Here is a 20,650-nt window from a genome sequence, read left to right as displayed (position 1 = left end):
TATGAAATGTCCAGAACAGGCAAATCTAGAGGGACAGAAAGATTAGTGGTTCTCAAGGGCTTGGGAAGAGGGGGTGCTGAAAAGATTAGGGAGTGATGGCTATAGAGTATGGGGTTTCTTTGGGGAGTGATGAAAATGTTCTAAAACTGTGGTAATAGTCACACATATCTGTGAATATACTAAAAACCATTGATTTCTATACTTTAAATGGGTGAACTGTATGGTATGTGAAAAATACCTCAATAAAACTGTTACCCCCCAAAAAAGAGAGTCAGAGCACCAAACACATGAAACTAACATCTTTCCTATGAGATTGCCCTTAATACCAACTTAAAGGGTATTTCCTTTCTTGTTATCAGAAGATAGATATGTTATTTCTTTTCCAGTAAGTACAATTTTTTTTTTAAAAAAGCAAAGCTTGCTCAAAAAAACATGCTTTGTTGTTGGATGCATATAAAAACTTCTGCAAGAAAAGGCTAGAGGGAGCCACTAGAAGATGAAGAGAAAAACTAAACTTTCAACAGTTAATTATAGGCAGTCTTCATTTTGCATAGTGGTGTGAGACCAAAAAAGTGACAATGCAAGTTGAAACCATGCAAAATGATAATAATAATAAATGGGGAAAATTACAATTGTTCTGTTATCTTTAAAAATTTTTGTTGAAACATTAAAAATTCTGTCATTTATAATTGTATAAGAATAAAAAAAGGAAAACTAACATTTATTTAGTATGCTGTAAAAGATTGGAAACACTGAAAATTATTTATAATTTCTTTGAAAAAACTTATCAAGAGTAGTTAACTTATGATATGGAATGGATCAGCTTCCAGCACTTTATCCTCTGTGTTTTCAATGTCACAAAGTATCTTTGAGAATTCTTTTAATAAAAGTGAAATTTCTTGCCCACATCACTTTCTCCTCTGGGATATCTTCATCTGTTTCACCAAACCATTTTCCTCATTTTCACAGATAAGCTCACCCTCACTGAGCTTCTCTAGCTGCATATACAGAGTCTTCTGAATGACAGTAGTGAAGTTATTTCTTCTGTAACTCACAGTGAAGTTATTTCTTCTGTAACTCCATTCACATATGATTTGCATTTCACTTCCAACCCTGGAAGTGAACTTTTTGGCTCTTTGCTGCACCTTCTTCTTTGTTCTTTCTTTCTTTCAATTATCCATTTTTGTAAAATGTCACATGGGTTTATCACTGGGTGACATGGAGGCAACGGAACTGCATGCTTTGCTATCTGTGCATGAACTGAATAACAGATGTGCAGTGACCAGTCACCAACAGGCTTTGAAAGAAGTGAGATGACAGATCACTGATACTGATGTACACCTGTTATTTACATAGTAATCTGTAGAGAGAAGAGCTAGCAGCAATTTTGTAGTTTATGCAATTACAGGTAGTATATGTTATTAGGGAATGGGTGTTATTTAACTGAATCATGGTAAGTAAAATTTGTGCATATCAGAACCATGCAAACCAAGGAGTCCCTGTATATTAAATCACAGAATCTTGGCATTTCTAGAAAGCTCCCTCAGGGTAATCTAACCAAACCACCCTTGATGTAGATGATTGATGACCATCACGTGATACACATTACATCAAAGGGTAGCTCTTCCACCAATGAACAGCTCTAATGATTAGAAAAATAAACCCCCAAGCAGTCAAGAGCACATGTTCTAGAATCAGACTGCCTGACTTCCCATCCTGGTTTTTCCTTTTGTAGAGCCAGGTAAACTTGGGAAAGTTATGTAATCTCTCCGTGACTCAGTTTCCGCATCTGTAAAATAAAAATGTTATGACCTGCAATCATGGGACTGTTATGAGAGTTAAATGAGAGTTAAATTCATAGAGAGTACTTATTAATTCTAGCACATAGTAAGTGTTCAATAAATGGTAGCCTCTATAATTAATCATATCACCATCATGAACTGTACAGTGCTTGACCTTCCTAATTCAAACCCTTTCCCTCACCTGGACTCTGTACCAGCCTCTTAACAGAGCCCTCGGATGCAGTCTCTCATCCGACTCTCCATATGGTCATCAGAATTATACCCCTCAAAATCGAATCTGACCCTCTTCCCCTTGCCAAACAATTCAGCCTAAAGCATCAGATAGGGCAGAGCAAAGTCAGAGTCCTTGTTTTGGGGTGGGGAGGGAGCCATAGTGGCCCAGAGCAGGGTGTCAAAGACCAAGTTAGGGTAAGGCAGGAATTCACATGGTGAGGTGGCCTGGCCCAATTTATTTAACTTATAAAGGGGTCAGAAGATAGCTACCATTTTAAAAGTTCAAATGAATTTCAAAACTGAAGAAACATAAATAATAGTCCAAGGGGGAATAATTAAGCTTAACTTTAAAAAGAAAACAACTTATCACAGGTAGACATAATGACAATACACAACTGGTAACCCTGATTCCTTGGAAGTAGGTTGGCATTTCAATGTTTGTTCATTATTTTCTCAGTGCCAGTGTTCACTGCATTCACTTTCAAAATAAAATTTCATTTGGAATGGTGGTCTCTCTTGAACTTGTTAAAAGGAAACTCCTGGTGAAGCCTACTCATCAACTACATAAATATTAGGTATTTGAAAAAAATGCTAGGTCTTCAACAACACATCCCTGGTTTCCTGTCTCTTAAAAGCAAAGAGAGAGAAAGGAAAAAGTTAAAAGAAAAGGATGAAGGAGAAAAGAAAAAAACAAGGACAAAGAACAAGGCAGACAATAATAACTGAAACTAAAATAGGTTGTAGAGTTGCTCCTGAGCTGTAAACTGATCATGATGCACTGATCCTCTCCCATTACACCAACACACAAAAGTCACAGGATAACAGAGCAAGCCATCACCTCCTTGTATTACAATCTCATACACTTGCTTTGGATGCTGTGCCTCCTAATCACACCTAGTTTAAGTAGCATCATATATCTGGCAACATCTAGTATTTAAGAACCAAGTAAAAACCTGAAAGGAATTACCAAGCAAGGCTGCATGGTACTATGCAAGTACATACACTTTATCATCAAAAAGACTGAGATTTGAATCTGTCTTTTTACTGGCTGTGCAACCTTGGGCCTTATCTTCTCTAATGTCTATCATTCCCAACTTTATAGATAAGGAAAGTATCTACAAAGAAATATTATAAGGACTGAATGAAACAATACATGAAACACCCAGTACAAGCCTGCCTTAGACCAGACAAAAGTATGTCATAAAACCCCTCAAACTCAATTCTAAAATCTGTTTTCCTAAACCACAGCAGCTTATAAGAAAAAAATTAGAAAAGAAAAATAAAGATTTTTCCCCCCACAAAATAAAGTGCAGAGACAGAAGCACTACAAAGCAAGCACTCAAAATCATAGCCATGTGAGGCGCTTAGGGGTAAAATCTACACGATTCAACAAGTGTGAAGGATATGATTCTACATTATGAGCCATCATATTTGTTGTACGAAATGATGACTAACAAGTCACTGGAAAATATTATATTTAGGTTATAATAATCACTTCCTATATATGAATTCCTTTTATGCAAAGTTCAAATATACATAGATTACATTTTACTTAATAAAATAGATTCAACTTAAGCATAAGAAATTCCCAAGTCACTCCTACTAGGATACATAAAAATAGGGAACTGGGCAATTGGGTAAAGAAAATGGACATAAATGGACAACACAGCTAAAGACATATTTGTAATACAGTCTTAGAAGAGATGGAGACAGGAAGAAGAGGTGAATAAATAGGGTAAACAATGCCAGATCGGTGTTATTACATTCTTGTGAACATGAAATTAGTATGGGTCATAATCCTTATGTAATATATTAAGTGGGGGGACTTCCCTGGTGATCCAGCAGTAAAGAATCCACTTTGCAATGCAGGGGGAGCGGGTTCAATCCCTGGTCGGGGAACTAAGATCCCACATGCCACAGAGCAACTAAGCCCGCGTGCCACAACTACTGAGCCTGCGTGCCTCAACTAGAGACCCTGCATGCCACAAACCACAGAGCCCACGTGCTCTGGAACCTACTCGCCACAACTACAGACCCCACATGCCCAAGCCTGCGAATCATGACTAGAGAAGAGAAAACCTGCATGCCACAACTAGAGAGAAACCCACCTGTCACAATGAAAGATCCCGCATGCCTCAACGAAGATCCCACACGCCACAACTAAGACCTGACGCAGCGCCCCCGCCAAAATAAATAAATAAATAAATAAATAAATAACTATATTAAGTAGGGAAAGTTGAGAAATTATCCCAGAATACATGTGGATTTGCTCAGTGATGAGTTTAACTTATGCTTTATCCATCTCAAGAATCCAGGTCACTTTGCATCTCCCTATCAATTTGATCCAGGATAGAACATAGTAGTTAAGAAAAAACAAATTTTAGGGGGATTTCCATGGTGGCACAGTGGTTAAGAATCCGCCTGCCAATGCAGCGGACACAGGTTCAAGGCCTGGTCCAGGAAGATCTCACATGCCGCGGAGCAACTAAGTCTGTGCGCCACAACTACTGAGCCTCTGCTCTAGAGCCCATGCACCACAACTACTGAAGCCCATGTGCCTAGAGCCCATGCTCCACAACAAGAGAAGCCACCACAATGAGAAGCCCATCACCGCAAAGAAGAGTAGCCCCCACTTCCTGCAACTAAAGAAAGCCCGCACACAACAAAGACCCAATGCAGCCAAAAATTAATTAATTTAAAAAAGAAACAAATTTTAAAAGTAAATATAATTAAATGTTAAGACCATACAGAAAATAGTCTTAGTATGCACGCAGGCAATAAAACATTGAAATTTTAAATGCAAATACAGAAAGTACAAACTTAACTGAAAGTAAAAAATTATGAATTTAAGGTTTTTGAAGTTGTTTTATTATGAGCTGTCTGCTCTTTTTTTTTGAAGAAACTATAAAAAATAAAGGCACATCTATTAAAGGAGCTAAAATAAAAATACTGACTGTGACAAATAATTGATACATACAATGGGCCACAAGGGCATTATACTTAGTAAAAAAAAGCTATGTGATCTTTGGAGATCACATACTGTATGATTACAATTTGATGTCATTCTCAAAATGACAGAGAACAAATTAGTGGTTGCCAGAGGACCAAGACAGTTTGAAGAAAGGGGTTCACAAAAACTACACACACAAATGCAAGTTAAAAAAATCAGGGAAAACTGAAAAAGGTCTGCAGTGTAGTTAACAGTAATGTACCAATCAATGTCAGTTTCCTGGTTTTGATATTATACTACAGCTATTTAAGATGTCACTATTGGGGGAAGCTGGGTGAAGGGTACACAAGACTCTACTATTTTCAACTTCCTGTGAGTTCAAAATATTTACAAATAAAAAGTTAAAAAATAAAATAAGGGCCTTTATGGATTCACTTTTTCATGGATTCACTTTCAAGTCCCACTGAAAAGCATTACACAGTGGCTAAAAGCATGAAGTGACCACCATTTACTGTTTGGTGATCTCTTGATACCTCAGTTTCCTCATCTATATAAAGAAGGTAATTATTAAAATCTTACTAAATTTCTCACATGCAAACTTCCCTATCAAGAAGGCTCTCCAGAACTTATTACCTTTGTATATATGGAGGAAATACTTTATTACTAAAGTTCAAAAGCCCAGAAATCACAGTAAAATACTGAAATCTCATTTTAAAAACTAACTTAAGTCAAAAGGCAAACAGCACACAAGGGAAAAAATATTTGTATTACAAATAATACATAAAGGGCTAATTTTTATAATATACTAAGAGTTCTCACAAATAAATAAGAAAAATATCAACAACCCAATAGAAAAATAAGCCCAGGATACAAACTCTTCACAGACATTCAAATGATTAATAAATTTATGAAAAGATATTCAGACTCTCTCACATTACAAAAAATACAAATTAAACAATGAGAAACCAATTTTCACTTGCCAGGAAGAAAGTTTCAGTTTTCATTTAATACTCCTGTACTAAATTTTCTTAGTATTGTTTGTCTTAATTTATTATAAACTTTTTAAAAAACACTCAACATGTGCCACATTCTAGAAATTTTTTTTTAATTTGGAAAACTTCACATTTGTGAAGACTTTAAAAAGTTTAACTGAAAAATTCACTTCAATTAATCACTGTATTTTCTCTACAAGAAAAAAAGTTGTCATAATATCCACAAAATACATGTCTGATTTTTCTCAAAAATATTATACATTTAGGGGGCTTCCCTGGTGGCGCGGTGGTTAAGAATACTCCTGCCAATGCAGGAGACGGGGTTTGAGTCCTGGTCTGGGAAGATCCCACATGCCACGGAGCCACTAAGCCCGTGTGCCACAACTACTGAGCCTGTGCTCTAGAGCCCACGAGCCACAACTGCTGAAGCCCATGCACCTAGAACCCGTGCACCCGAGCAAGAGAAGCCCCCGCTCACTGCAACTAGGGAAAGCCCACGCGCAGCAATGAAGACCCAATGCAGCCAATAAATAAATTAATTAATAATTTTTTAAAAAATAATAATATAATAACATTTAAGAGAGGGATTACCTTTCTTTAATCCTTCATATCACCAAACATAACACAGGACAAAAACTGACAAACACGGAGAAAAAAAATGGAGACATAAGGGGAGAGAAGACAAACAGATCTTGGATTCACGTTAGTCTCATTAAATAGTACCACCTCTGGAAAGCACAAGATTTCAAAATACACACACATATCCTCTGCCAGTAAGCCATACCACAGCCAGTCTCTAATTTCATTTATAGGGCTGTTGAGACTTTTTAAATGACTTCCATTAAAACATTTTCTTTGAAACAAACTATAAAATCAGACCCTATGTACACTCTTTTATGCAATCATTGATTTTGGTAGGGTAGAGGAATTCAAGAGAGGAAACACAGTCAATATAGCTACGTGGAGGCTACTAATCTAGACATTCATTGTAAAATAACTAAGAATCATTTTAGTTCAAACTACTACCACATATCTTTTCATTCAACAAATACGTACCAAATCAGGCTCTGGGCTGGGACCCACTGCTCTCAGTGAGCACATATTACACTAAACTAGACTGAGGCTCTTAGGTCCCTAAGGTTCCCTTTTCTAGATTTGATATATAGATCTTGCATGGAAAATAATGTCCTACTGCCAATGTGTGGGCTAAAAATTTGATCTGTAATTGTTTAATTCTCTTCTGGACCAGAGTTTCTCAAACTCTGTCCTATTCACATTTTGTACTGGATCATTCTTTGTAGTGGGGTGTTATCCTGTGCATAGCAGCATCCATGGCCTCTACCCACTAGATGCCAAAAGTACCCTCCCAGTTGTGACAATGAAAAACACCTCCAGACATCGTCAAATGTCCCCTAGGGGGCAAAACCACATCTGTACCCCAACCCCCACTGAGAACTACTATTCTATAGACCATCAAAATCATTTGAGAAACTTTTATTTTTAAATTCAGATTCTGCAACTTCACAGCCACTAGGATAGATATAACCAAAAGACAGATTAAGTGTTGACGAAAATATGGAGAAACACGAAGCCTAATATGTTGTTAAAGGGACTGAAAAATGGTATAGACACATTGGAAAACCAATATAGCAGCTCCCCAGAAGGTTATACCTAGAGTTACCATTTGACCCAGCAATTCCACCTCTAAGCACATACCCAAGAAAAATTAAAACAAATGTCCACACAAAAACGTGTACTCAAATGTTCACAGCAGCATAATTCATAACAGTCAAAAAGTACAAACAACCCTAATGTCCATCAACTTATGAATGTATAAACAAAATGCAGTATATTCATACAATATTATGTGTCCATAAAAAGGTATGAAGTACTGATACACGCTATAATACAGATGAACCTTAAAAACATTATGCTAAATGAAAGAGGCCAGTCACAAAAGACTAAAAGTTGTATGATTCTATTTATATGAAACATCCGGAATAGGCAAATCTATAGAGAAAGAAAGTAGATTAGTGGTTGCCTAGGGCTGGGGCCCAGGGGCTGGGGAGTAGATAGAGGAATTAAGGGGGTAATGGTTAAGAGGGGCAGGGGTTTTGTACGGTCTAACAAAACCATCTAAAATCGATTGCGGTGATAAATACACAACTCTGAAAATACTAAAAACCACTGAAATATACACTTTCAATGGCTGAATTATAAGGTATATGAATTACATCTCAATAAAGCTATTTTTAAAAATACAGATTCTAAAAAAAAAAAAAAAAAAAAAAATACAGATTCTAGACTCCACCTCAGATCTAACAAATGAGAATAAAAGGCAGAAAGCCAAAACTATTTTAAAAGACCCTCCAGGTGATCCCAATGAAGCTGGTGTGGGACATTTGGGGTTCACTACCAGATAGTGATGAACATCCCAAACCACAAGCTACAGAGACTGGCCAAGAGGAAACAGCTTGCTGAGCACCTCTCAATGGTAAACTGCTTGTAAAAGAATATGAAAACTAGTAACTCGGTAACTTTTTTTCCTTTTTCTAAACGTAAATTTTTTTTTCATAGCATTACTTATCCCTTTTGGAAAGGAAAAAGTAAATAAATATGATTATTAGGTTTTAAAAATATGATCAATAATATCTCAATTTCATGTCTAATTAATGACTCCATGTTAAGTTGAAAGATTGCTTGCTAAACAAGTTATGACATATGCACCTTCATATTTCAAGAAATAGAAACTAAAACAACTCTATATATTACATACTTCTACATCTATGCTCATTTGTAAAGTGATTTTATAATTATTAGTTTCAGTTTGACATACAATGCAACTATTCACATGATACTAAGGAAAAGATTATACAAAGTGGAAAAAAATGAAAGAGTAATAATTTTTAATTAGATCTGCTACATGAACCTGGACATCTAATACTAAAAATTCCAATCTATGAAATTTAAACTTCTCAATAAATCCGAACATCTGGAATTACACTGCACAGCAATTAGAAAAAGTTGCACTATGGAAAACGATTTAAATCATTCTGGCTTATGTTTTGCAAACTCCAGCAGAAAACTAATGCTAGGGTTCACTGAAACAAACACTGCTGGTATCTCCTATTTCCTCCAAGAAAAAACAAGAAAGCCATTATTATCTCTGATTTTCTCCTAAAAAGTATAATGACCCCTCTTATGACATAATGGAAAATATGAACAAGAATTTTAATCAAAATAGCATTTATAAAGACATGCGGATACTTTTAAACTTTAAAATCTAAATACCTACCCATACACCCAGAGTTTCTGAAACTAATGGCTAAATCTGGTTTACTTCAGACTCCCTTTTGTAAAAAGGCAATGTCTAAACACTGAGATTCATGTGGAACAGTACATCCTTTATTTGTACAGGAACTCTCTCTCAGGTACTTAACCTAGCAGAGTAATACATACGGATCACCTCCTGAATGTAATTACATTACAACTTAATTGATACCACAAAAAATGGCATTATACATAAGTATTTATTGACAAGGAATGATGCTTATAACAGTTAAGTGGAAAGTTCTTAAATAATATAAACAGTTCATATTTTAGCAAGAAAAATATGTATGCATATTCACAGAAAACAGCTGAAAGAATGTCAAAATGTTGTTATTCTTTTACAATTTTTTATGTTCTAAATTTTCTACATTAAATATATATTCTCATAAACAGAAAAATAAATGTCATTTTTAAAACAATATAAAAACTTTTCTACTTTTATGAAAATAGAGAAGATACACTTTTTCCTCTTCCTTCCACTAGGTACAACTAAAAACCCTGGACATTATACATACATAAAACAAACATTAAGACTCTGAAAGGTGGAGAGAATAAGTTAGAATAGCAAGGGACCTTGGGAACCCGAGGAACAAAAAAGTGATGAGTTCCCTGGGTTTCCTTTTTGCCTTATAGAACTCAATATTGGAAATGACGATCCTGGCAATCTAGAAACACCTAAGAGTACAGACAAGAAAAACTCCAACAAAAGCCTGCTCACTTTAGCCAAAGGACCAGGAAAGGGGCAGCTTAGAAAGACAGAAAACTTTTAGACAATAAACATTTTACTCCAGCCAAACACCACAGAAAACACAGTGGGCCCAACACTACCCATACAGTAAAGGCCAAGCCCTCTCCAGGTTGGAATGAGGCACCTAACACCCTCTCCAGGGTGGAGTCAGAGGCCAAGGAGGGGAGCCAGGACTTCACCCCTGCAGTCGGCAAAGGCACCGCAGTGTCAGTAAAGACCACTTGCAGAGCCTGGACTACCACCATATTATATCAATGCAAATGGCGTTTCTCTAAAAACTAAACCTGCAACTACCATATGACCCAGCAATTACACTCTCAGGCAAACTGCCAAACTGTTTTCCAGAGGAGCTGTACCATTTACTGTTAACTGTTTCTATGTCAATACCCTGAATGTTATACGGTGTTGCAAAATACTACCACGGCAGGGAAACTGGACAAAGGGTACAAGGGATCCCTCTGTATTGTTTTCTTACAACTGCATATGTATCTACAATTATCTCCAAGTTAAAAGTTTAATTAAAAAACAGAATTTGGGGGCTTCCCTGGTGGCACAGTGGTTGAGAGTCCACCTGCCGATGCAGGGGACACAGGTTCGTGCCCGGGTCCGGGAAGATCCCACATGCCGCGGAGCGGCTGAGCCCGTGAGCCATGGCCGCTGAGCCTGCGCATCTGGAGCCCGTGCTCCGCAACGGGAGAGGCCACAACAGTGAGAGGCCCGTGTACCGCAAAAAAAAAAAAAAAAAAACAGAATTTAAAAATTATATAAAAAACTACTATTGATACTATGTATAAAATAGATAACTAATGAGAACCTACTGTATAGCACAGGGAACTCTACTCAATGCTCTGTGGTGACCTAAATGGGAAGGAAATCCAAAAAAGAAAGGATATATGTATATGTATAGCTGATTCATTTTGCTGTACAGTACAAACTAATACAACATTGTAAAGCAACTATACTCCAATAAAAATTAATTTTTTTAAAAAATTGACAAATATACTAAATATTTGGACTTCTTAAGGCAGGACTTACATAGTGTTATAGCCGTAGCACCTAAACTGAACCTAGAACATATCAGACACTCAAGAAACACTTAGTGGGGAGTTCCCTGGTGGCCTAGTGGATTAGGATTCTGAACCTTCACCACCATGGCCTAGGTTCAATCCCTGGTCATGGAACTGAGATCCCACAAGCTGCACGGCACAGCCAAAAAAAAAAAAGGAAAGAAATAAAAGAAAAGAAACACTTATTCAATTAGATTGAATAATATAAGCAACATTTCAAAAGTAAGATGCTTAAAAAACCTAACAGTTCCATTTCATTGGCTTTAAACAAAACAACCTTAAAACAGTGCCAAAAAAAAAAAGTCTCTTTCAAGAAAATAAAGTATCCTGGAATTTTTCCACAAAGAGAACAGTGACTCAGACTTAGACTACAATGAGCTAGAAAGATATTACCTCACCATTTTAGTCAATTTATTGCTGGCTTGTTAGGGAAAATAAAAACAAAGAAGAAAGAGAAAGAAAGCTTGCAGGGCTTAAAAGTACCATGTATGTCCACCCCAATGCTCATAACAACACTATTTACAATAGCCAAGGGATTTCCCTGGTGGTCCAGTGGGTAACATGCCATGCTCCCAATGCAAGGGGCCTGGGTTCGATCCCTGGTCGGGGAACTAGATCCCACATGCAGGCTGCAACTAAGAAGCCCGCTGTCACTACTAAGACCTGGAGCAGCCAAATTAAGGAAAAAAAAAAACAGCCAAGACATGGAAGCAACCTAAACGTCCATCAACAGATGAATGGATAAAGTAGATGTGGTACATATATACAATGGAATATTACTCAGCCATAAGAAAAAGAATGAAATAATGTTATTTGCAGCAACATGGATGGACCTAGAGATTATCATACTAAGTGAAGTAAGTCAGAAAGGCAAATACCATATGATATCATTTATATGTGGAATCTAAAATATGATGCAGGGCTTCCCTGGTGGTGCAGTGGTTAAGAATCTGCCTGCCAATGCAGGGGACACAGGTTCGAACCCTGGTCCGGGAAGATCCCACATGCAGCGGAGCAACTAAGTCCATGAGTCACAATTACTGAGCCTGTGCTCTAGAGCCCGCGAGCCACAACTACTGAGCCTGCGTGCTGCAACTACTGAAGCCCGCATGCCTACAGCCCGTGCTCTGCAACAAGAGAAGCCACCGCAATGAGAAGCCTGCGCACCACAACGAAGAGTAGCCCCCACTCACCACAACTAGAGAAAGCCGGCGTGCAGCAACGAAGATCCAACACGGCCAAAAATAAATAAACAAATAAATAAAATCTTAAAAATAATAGATGATACAAATGAACTTATTTACGAAACAGAAACAGACTCACAGACATAGAAAACAAACTTATGGTTACCAAAGGGGAAAGGGGGTAGGGAAGAGAACAATTAGGAGTTTGGGATTAGCAGTTACAAAGAACTATATATAAAACAGATCAACAACAAGATCCTACTGTGTAGCACAGGGGAACTATATTCAATATCCTGTTTAAACCATTATGGAAAAGAATATGAAAAAGAATATATATATATTTATGTATAAATCACTTTGCTATACACTAGAGACTAATACAACACTGTAAATCAACTATACTTCAATAAAAATAATAAAATATAACCCTAGTTTGAAAAAAAGAGTACCACATATGAAATTTGAAATTACCACATAGCAGAGATTCTTTAGAAACCAAGAAGTACACATAAATACTATGTATACCCATCCACTTTCAAATGTCCTTAGGCCAAAAATCTTATTCTACTCGCCTAACTCTTTGTCAGTATGTCTGATTTTAACTGGGTCTGGCTAAATGGGATGTATCTTGAACAGAATGTCTTTAAGATTAACTGTCACAATTGGTGACCATCTCCTTTTACCTGACAAAACCTTTTACCTGACAAAACAGTCATTCAATAACAAGACAGTCTCTTATTCTACCAAAAAGACCCAATCGATTCATTAATGAAAGGAAAAAAATGTATACAGGGACCTGTGTTGTCACTTCACTTAAAACCAATAAAACAGCCGTGTTTTCTGACATAAGTTGTCTGCATGGACACCTGATCTGAAAATAAAGGTGCAGCATCAGCAGCCTTCATGATTAGTAATGAAAGCAAAAGTAGAGTTAACAGCAAATTAACAGACTTCATGACTGAATAATAATGCAAGTAAAAGTATAGGGTTACAGCCAAAACTACATAAACTAAGTTGATAATGATAAAAACTACCCAGGATATCAACTTTAGAATAATGGCCAACCATCCTTACTTTGATTCATTTTTTTTTTTTTTTTTCTTACTTTGATTCTTTATGGTCCACTAAATCTGGACATATGAAGCCTTAATTATTTCACAATTAAACTACTCTTTTTTTTTATGTTGAGGGTAGGAGTTTTATTAATTTATTTCATTTATTTTTGCTGTGTTGGGTCTTTGTTTCTGTGCGAGGGCTTTCTCTAGTTGTGGCAAGCAGGGGCCACTCTTCATCGCGGTGCGCGGGTCTCTCACTATCGCGGCCTCTCTTGTTGCAGAGCACAGGCTCCAGACGCGCAGGCTCAGTAGCTGTGGCTCACGGGCCTAGTTGCTCTGCGGCATGTGGGGTCTTCCCAGACCAAGGCTCGAACCCGTGTCCCTTGCATCGGCAGGCAGATTCTCAACCACTCTGCCACCAGGGAAGCCCTTAAACTACTCATGAATATCTCTCTCAAACTTCTGGTCTTTAAAATACCAATCATACAGCTTTTTTTCTTTTTTCCCCCAATCATATAGTTTTTAATATACACAGGTTCAGGAAGTGTCAGTTTGCAGCAGAACTCTGCAGTAAACAATAAACAGTTCCATCACCAAAAGGTACCTGGGTCACATCCCAACTAGTGCAAACTCAGGCATTCATAACATTACTAATCCATTTCCTTTGGAATGTTATATAACACAAGGCAAGTCATTATGCTGACCTTTCTTGCCTACTAAAAAGTCTTAACAGTCATGCTCCAGAATGCTGCAGAAACTGCAACAGAACAAAGTCCTAGAGAACCCATCAAAACTAAGGAAGAGGGACTTCCCTGGTGGCGCAGTGGTTAAGAATCCACCTGCCAAAGCAGGGGTCACAGGTTCAAGCCCTGGTCTGGGAGGATCCCACATGCCCGGAGCAACTGGGCCCGTGCGCCACAACCACTGAGCCTGCACTCTAGAGCCCGCGAGCCACAACTACTGAGCCCACGCACCTAGAGCCCCTGCTCCGCAGCACGAGAGGCCACCACAATGAGAAGCCTGCGCACAGCAACAAAGAGTAGCCCCCTCTGGCCGTAACTAGAGAAAGCCCGCACGCAGCAATGAAGACCCAACGCAGACAGAAATAAATAAATTAAATAAATACATTTAAAAAAACAAAACAAAACAAAAAAAACTAAGGAAAATTAGGGAATTCCCTGGAAATCCAATGGTTAGGACTTTGTGCTTTCACTGCCGTGGGCCAAGGTTCAATCCCTGGTCAGGGAACTAAGATCCCACAAGCTGTGCAGCACAGCCAAAGAAATTTTAAAAGTAAATAAAAATAAAATTAAAACTTCTGATTTGCAAAACACAGTTAAGAAAATGAAAAGATAAGCTACAGACTGGGAGAAAATATCTGCAAAACACAAATCTGATAAAGGACTGGTACCCAAAATATACAAAAAACTCTTAAAACTCAACAATGAGAAATGAACAGGGCTTCCCTGGTGGTGCAGTGGTTGAGAATCCGCCTGCCGATGCAGGGGACACAGGTTCTTGCCCTGGTCCGGGAAGATCCCACATGCCGCGGAGCAGCCGGGCCCGTGAGCCATGGCCGCTGAGCCTGCGCGTGTGCTCCACAGTGGGAGAGGCCACAACAGTGAGAGGCCCGAAGAAAAGTGGATATTGAAAGAAAAAAGAACCTAATTTATTCTAAAGCAACATTGATGGAAACTAAGCTCCCCAAGGGCAGGGATCGTTTTAAATTCCTTAATCACTTTACTTTCAGGGCCTAATACCGTAGTATCTGGATCAGAACATATGTGACAAACTGACAAACTGTAGCACGTCCAGAGGATGATGCCCAACATGGTAAAAAGTTTAGAAAGCACATTTCAGAAGAGGTGGCTAGAAGGAAAAAAATGTTTAGTCTGGAAAATAAAAAATTTAAGTGGGACAAAATAACTGTCACTGAATAGCTGTAAAGTGGAGAATGGAGCTACAAGGAATAATTGTGGACAGCAAAATTAGAACCAGTGAATAAAAACTGCAGGGAGGCAGCTCTGAGATAATTATCAAGGAAGTCTTTCTAAAATGACAAGTTTGGGGCTTCCCTGGTGGCGCAGTGGTTGAGAGTCCGCCTGCCGATGCAGGGGACACGGGTTCGAGCCCCGGTCCGGGAGGATCCCACATGCCGCGGAGCGGCTGGGCCCGTGAGCCATGGCCACTGAGCCTGCGCGTCCGGAGCCTGTGCTCCGCAACGGGAGAGGCCACAACAGTGAGGCCCGCATACCACAAAAAAAAAAAAATAAATAAAAAATAAATAAATAAAATGACAAGTTTGCAAACCTGGAATTGATAGCCACCAGCTGTGAAGCCCCTGTCTAGGGGAATACTTCCTAAAAGAGAGGACTGGATGAATCACTTATACTGTGTGAAAAACTGCACTAGATTATCTCTAAGATCTCTACCAAGTCTATAATTCTGCAAGTAGGAAGAAGTCCAGTAAAGGAATTATTTTTGCTCTCAACACTGCCAAAGTTTAAAAAAAACCCTAAAACCCGTGAATTTCTTTAATTAAAAGGAACAATCCCACCAAGAAGGGATAAAGGTTGACCTGTTGGTCAAGATACTTGATATGAAGAGACTGCTTTGCTTGGGATTAAGCTTTTCACTGGGAGTGAGAATAGGTCACCAATTCCAGCTACAGTCACTCACTTCCTGTTTGGCCAGGGGCAAATGACTTCACCTCTCCACTGGAACTGAAAAATAGTAATTTAGAATACCTATATTACAGGAATATAATTTAAATTAGTTAACTGCAAAACACTTTAGAATTTACCTTATGTGATAATTAAAACTGCATTTTCCAACTGAAGCTAACGTAATATTGTAAATCAGTTATACTCCAATATAAAATAAAATTTAAATTAAAAAAAAGAAATACTAAAAAAAAAACCCTGCATTTTCCTACTTTACACATACACTAAGGTTGAACTATTAAGTAAATCTATTATAAATAATAAGAACCAAGTTTCTCACTGACAGAGAAAAATTACAAATAAGCAAGGAGGTGAATGCTAGAATGAACTCCATGGTGCTGGATTAGAGTCAGAAGAGACCATTATGAACCCATGTTTATATTTATATACAGATAGTTATAGAAACAGATCTGTGTAGGGAATTCCCTGGTGGTCCAGTGGTTAGGACTCTCTGCCCTTTCTTTCACTGTTGAGGGCACAGGTTCAATCCCTGGTCGGGGAACTAAGATCCTGCAAGCTGCAAGCCGTGGCCAAAATAAAACAAAACAGGTATGTGTATACCTGGGTCAGTATACATACATATATTTCCTAGCTCTGCTCCCTAAGAGTGCCAAGAAGCAGTGATATCTCAGTAGCAATAAGTATACCCAGTTCATTTAGAAACCAGACTTCGGTTTTTAAATATTTTTCTGCAATAAAAGAAACCAGAGCTCCTTGAAAAAATGGTTGGTTCTAGGGCCAGGGCAGGGGAAATACAAGATGAGACTGGAGCATCTTGCAGCACCAGAAAGTAAAAATGTGATCCAAAAAGAAAGGGGAGGGCCTCATGTCAAAAGAACATAGGTGGCAAATGGCCAACGCTATAAGAATTTATGCAACAAAATATAGTACTGGATTACAATCCAAAGGGAGAAAAATATTCATGAATCCATACTGATATAAATGATTAAATAAATAAATGGGGGAAAGGCACAAATCTTCCTTACAGAAGAATTCCAAATAATAAATGTAGGAGGAATGAGTGAAACAGAAAATCACCACTAGAATAACACAATAATAATTGCTGCTGCAGGAAAGTTTCACTGCCGAATGCTAAAATTAGTGGATGAAACTTTAAGAAAGAAAATCAGATCTTAGTTTAGCCTCACAGAGATATTTACTAATTACTGTGGGTGGTTTTAACTTATGCTCACAAATTCTTTGATACTCATCCCTTCAGGAGGTGGAGCTTAAATTCCCTTGCCCTGGAGTGTGGGCTTGACTCGGTGACTCATTTCTAGCTTCTAACAAATGAAGTAAGGAAACGGAAAAAGAGTCACTTTTTCGAAAGCAGGCAGCCACACAACCTTCAATCAAGCTACCAAAGTTAACATCAGTAATAAATCGTGTTGATATCAGATATCCTCTGATACGAAATATGATGGGACAAGAAGGGCATACTATCTCTCTGGTAATCTTCCCTAAAATGCCTAACCTCAGGCTAATCAAGAGAAAACAGAAAATGCAAATTCAGGAACATTCTACGAATGACCACTATTCTTCAAAAGTGTCAAGCGTCAAAAGCAAGGAGAAACCAAAGAGCTGTCACTGGTTGGAAGAAACTAAGGAACCATGACATCTAAAGTGCAATGTGGTATCCTGGATTGAATCCTGTAACACAAAAAGAGTATCAGTGTGGAAAAACTGGGGAAATCAGAGGTAAGTCTGTAAGTTAGCTGATAACATTAAACTAATGTTGATTTCTTAATTTTGATAAATGTATGATGATTATATAAGATGTTAACATTAAGGGAAGCTGAATGAAGAGTACAGAGAAATTGTGTACTATCTTTACAACTCTTCAGTAACCTAAAATTATCTCAGGGTTTCCCTGGTGGCGCAGTGGTTCAGGGTTCGCCTGCCAATGCAGGGGACGCGGGTGCTACACAACAGTGAGAGTCCCGTGTACCGCAAAAAAAAATTTTTTTAATAAAAAATAAAATAAAATTATCTCAAAATAAAAGGTTTTTTTAAATTGCATTCACCTTGTAAAATTAGGGAGAGTAAGAAAAGGTTATAAATACATTTCAAACGATACTTAAATGCAAACTAACAAAATGGATTTTACGGGGCTTCCCTGGTGGCGCAGTGGTTAAGAATCCTCCTGCTAATGCAGGGGACATGGGTTAGAGCCCTGGTCCGGGAAGATCCCACATGCCTCAGAGCAACTAAGCCCATACACCACAACTACTGAGCCTACGCGCTACAGCCCACGAGCCCCAACTACTGAAGCCCACGTGCCACAACTACTGAAGGCTACTTGCCTAGAGCCTGTTCTCTGCAACAAGAGAAGCCACCGCAATGAGAGGCTGACACACCGCAACTCCCCCCCTCCACAACTAGAGAAAGCCCCCGCCCTCCACAACTAGAGAAAGCCCACGACGCAGCCAAAAATTAATTTTTTAATGGGTTTTACAGTGAGAAGATTAACTTTTCAACCTGTAAAGAATCACAAAAGTAAATTCGGTTGACTTTCAAGCTTAAAATTTTAATGACATACAAAGTAGTTCCCCTAACATCTGCGTTGAGAAATTAGCCTACAAATGCTCTAAGAAGGTAGTGTGTACAAACCCCTCATATATATCAGTTTGCTCTATCCCCTTCCTTGACCCTAACTGTCCTCAACTACTCACTCCTAGCAATAAGGCCACAGTAACCTGGTTCTAAGAGTGCCATTTAGAAGGACAAAGTGAAATCAGTTGATATCTACTCGGTTTCCTTTTCACACTGAGCAAGTCAAATGAACTACATACACCAAGATGACTTCAAAATGTTCCTCTCAGATTTTCTCGCTTTTTAAAGAAAAATAAAACCTACATATCAATGACTGATGCTTAATATTTAAAAAGGAGGAGGAGAAGAAGGAGGAGGAGGAAAATAGCAATGTCACAAATTTGAAGTATCAACAGCAAAAGTACGCAGCCAAAGGATGGACCACCAAATTCAGAAACAAGATTAGGAAAAAGAACAAGACTCTAAGATCAATAGGAACCATATCTCTAAAACTAAGCAACCTATCTTGATGTAGGTGGGAGGTTCAAACCACACAAGGGAACACTGACTCCCACCCCCACCCTACAACCAAAATTAAAACTGCAAGCATCTTTCCTTGTTCTTAAGCCATTTTGAAAAAGTATGACAAACTTGTCCTACTCTCCCCTGAAAGCCAATTAATTAATAAAAGTTTTCATACCCTCTAAAAAATAAAGCTAAGCCACTAGGCATTAAGACAGGTGTTTCCTTCACTGTCAGCAAACAATGGAAAATGACTTTTTTAATATGTAATATAAACTTATTTATAAATTTGGGAATTTTAACTCAAGTAAGTATATGCTGGTATGACAAATATATGAAGAGAAGACTTAAAAAACTGAGACAGTGGGGAAATGTGTTAGAATCTCCCCAGCACTGTCCAACATAAATATTCCATAAGTTACGAAAAAAAACCTAAAGGAACTTTTTGGCCAACCCAATAGGACTTTGCATAGTGGAGAAAGAAGGCAGACCCACTAGGCTTCTGTGACTTGATTAAAACATCCCCTAAGAACATCCAGTGCCCTTAGTTTCAATTCTATAATCAACTGCATCCTTATTACTGATTTGGCTGCCCAGAAACAAAGGAGGTGCCCTGGCCAGTGGATAATTAATTCCCATGTGCATATGGCACTTAAAACTTTGGACATAAATTTTTTAAATTTTTAAATATTTATTTATTTATTTTGGCTGTACTGGGTCTTCGCTGCGGCACATGGAATCTTCACTGCAGCATGTGGACTCTTAGTTGTGGCATGCATGCAGGCAGGATCTAGCTCCCCAACCAGGGATTGAACCCAGGCCCCCTGCATTGGGAGCACAGTCTTACCCATGGACCACCAGCGAAGCCCCTGACGTAAATAAACTGATATCTGGCTTATCAGTCTCCAGTGAGATTACTCTGCATGAATAAATTCTTAAGTGCTTGAATCACCCCTGTGTGAACCAAAAATGTCCAGTTTCTGAAATGTCCAGTTTCTGAACTACTGTGGGAGTCAGAGGGACCTTGGTGTGGATGCCACTTTATCTGTGTGAACTTGATTCCTGTCAGTCTCAATTTCCTCATCTGTAAATAAACACCAACAACTAGTGCCTGGAAGATGGCAAGTGCTCAAAAAGTGATAGCTTTATTATATTTAAGGCAAATTTGAAAGGAAGTGTATAACTGAGGTAAAAGCATTTCATTTAAAAAGCTGCGGTATGGGACTTCCCTGGTGGCCCAGTGGTTAAGAATCCGCCTGTCAATGTCGGGGACACGGGTTCGAGCCCTGGTCCGAGAAGATCCCACATGCTGCGGAGCAACTAAGCCCGTGCCCCACAACTACTGAGCCTGCGAGCCACAACTACTAAGGCCCGCACGCCTAGAGCCTGTGCTCCACAACAAGAGAAGCCACCACAACGAGAGGCCTGCACACCGCCAAGAATAGTTCCCACTCTGCAACTAGAGAAAGCCCTTATGCAGCAACGAAGACCCAACACAGCCAAAAATAAATAAATTAATTCATTTTTTTTAA

The 20,650-nt window shown here is 38.4% G+C and overlaps 1 protein-coding gene across 17 annotated transcripts in view; it reads right to left on the bottom strand.

Moving 5' to 3' along the window:
• The window catches only part of MAP4 (microtubule associated protein 4), a 163,241-nt gene that overhangs the window by 140,531 nt on the left and 2,060 nt on the right, over positions 1 to 20,650 (bottom strand). The window lies entirely within an intron of this gene.

This window comes from Kogia breviceps, chromosome 10, assembly GCF_026419965.1.
Source record: "Kogia breviceps isolate mKogBre1 chromosome 10, mKogBre1 haplotype 1, whole genome shotgun sequence".
NCBI classification, from domain to species: domain Eukaryota; kingdom Metazoa; phylum Chordata; class Mammalia; order Artiodactyla; family Physeteridae; genus Kogia; species Kogia breviceps.
The sequence above is the reverse complement of the archived record's forward strand: the minus strand, read 5'-3'. Positions and strand labels throughout refer to the sequence as shown.